Raw genomic sequence first — 2,006 nt, 5'->3', positions numbered from 1 at the left:
CTCTCTCTCCTCGCTCTCTCGCTCGCCCTCCCTGCCTCAACATAGATAAACAAGCACATGCATTCCCACATGCATGCCCCCCCCCCCTCCTCCTCCTCCTCCTCCTTCTCTACCCCCCTCCACGATCCTCACACACACACACACACACACACACACACACACACACACACACACACACACACACACACACACACACACACACACACACACACACACACACTAGAGCCTGGCTGCTATGCAAGTTATTGAACTGCTCCACATTTTCTTGCATGCACTATATATGAGGCGGTATGACGGACAGAGTCACGTGTGCAGCGAGCAGCTGCCGTGATTGGCCTAGAGGCTCCAGGCAGGAGGAGGAGGGGCCCCCGCCGTGATTGGTCCATGCTCAGGCCATTGAAAGCAGAACGGGCTTCTCTATTGAATGGCTGCCGCTCTGGGTGGAGTTTGAGTGACACTGCTGGAGGGGGGGGGGGGGGCAATAATAATAATAAGAAGAAGAAGAAGAAGGAGGAAGAAAAAAAACAAAAACATCCTGAGAGTTTTGTGCGTTTTATTGGCGTGTTAACTGCACGTGGTTGGACTGGATGGAGGCGCGTGTGTGTGTGTGTGTGTGTGTGTGTGTGTGTGTGTGTGTGTGTGTGTGTGTGTGTGTGTGTGTGTGTGTGTGCGAGACGTTAGTTCTTGTGTTGGTTGTGATTCATGCAAAGATTCATCAGTAAATCGATTAGTCGTGTTTCAAGAAAGAAAGAAAAGCCACGATATCGGGAGACATCGGCGTATTTTTGCGATATTTTTGAGGATGTGACGTCGTACGGAAAAATGTGATTTAAGATTTGGTCATTTTAACAAAATATTACGTTCATTTTGAGGCTTTTATTTCAATTACAGTGACGTAACGAGTCAAATCGGTCGCCTGAGCCTCTCCTTTGCTCCGTGTGGGTGGAGCTCTGTGAAATAGGAGGGGGCGGAGCCAACTCTTCTTAAAGCACAAGGAGAGGAGAAAAGAGCTCAACTGTCGACTAAACTCTGAAATCCTCTAGAATACGGAGGTTACGTAACAGTCAAGCGAGCGGGAAACCAACGGTGACGTCGCCCGGCCGTTACGAAGCCTCGAGTTCGAATGTTGGCCGACGCCATCTTTCTAGTTCGGAGCAGGAAGTGACCATATTTGGATGAGCTGGGGGAGGAGCCAGCGGTGGATCTGACCGATCTGATCGGAAACCTGATGATGCTACGTCCCGCCCACCGATAGCTGTAACCTGACTGCACCGCAGGCCTGTCAATCAAACAGACACGCCCCCAAAAACAGGTCTTCTTGAATCTTCTTTTCTAATGAATGAGGGATTATTTTCAGATGGACCTCCAGAAAACTAATAAGAAGGAGTGACTTTAGCTAACAACACCGAGATAACTGATGGACACATTTTATTCACTTTGGATTTGATGAGAGAAGTTGAATGGGAGTCTATGGAGCCGGAGGCTTTTTGGAGCCGACCTCTAGTGGCACTCGCTGGTATTGCAGCTGAAGACACTTCTGGATCAGAACCATTTTACAGACCTGAAGCTACGAACACTTTCATATTGATTTTGTGACTTGCGCTTTCCCTCAATAACTGAACAGAAACACGAAGGTTTCCTGTGATTTCACTTCCACTTTCCAACCCTGAAGCTACATCCACTTTTATACACTGTTAATGATAACAGTATGACGTCACCAGGTTGGAGTATTATTATCACAATATAATTTCTTTTTTATATCGTATAGTATCGTGAACATTACTCCTACATCCACCGCATTGGCAGATTTTCTTAGTATTTATTTATTTCCTTCTTCTCGTTTTTGGACTTTTTACACACCAGACAATTAGCTGACTAATCAAAAATCTATTTGGCAAATAAATCGATTGGCAACGATAACAAGCAGCCGCGAATATCAAAACTCAAGTCATCTTTTTTCCCCCTCGATCTCTTTGTCCCATCAACACCACAAAAAAAAAAAAAAA

Source organism: Brachyistius frenatus, unplaced genomic scaffold (genome assembly GCF_029030835.1).
Source record: "Brachyistius frenatus isolate BFR_SWC_R1_liver_20210118 unplaced genomic scaffold, ASM2903083v1 Contig_37, whole genome shotgun sequence".
Classification (NCBI taxonomy): domain Eukaryota; kingdom Metazoa; phylum Chordata; class Actinopteri; family Embiotocidae; genus Brachyistius; species Brachyistius frenatus.
Note: the sequence above shows the minus strand (reverse complement) of the source record.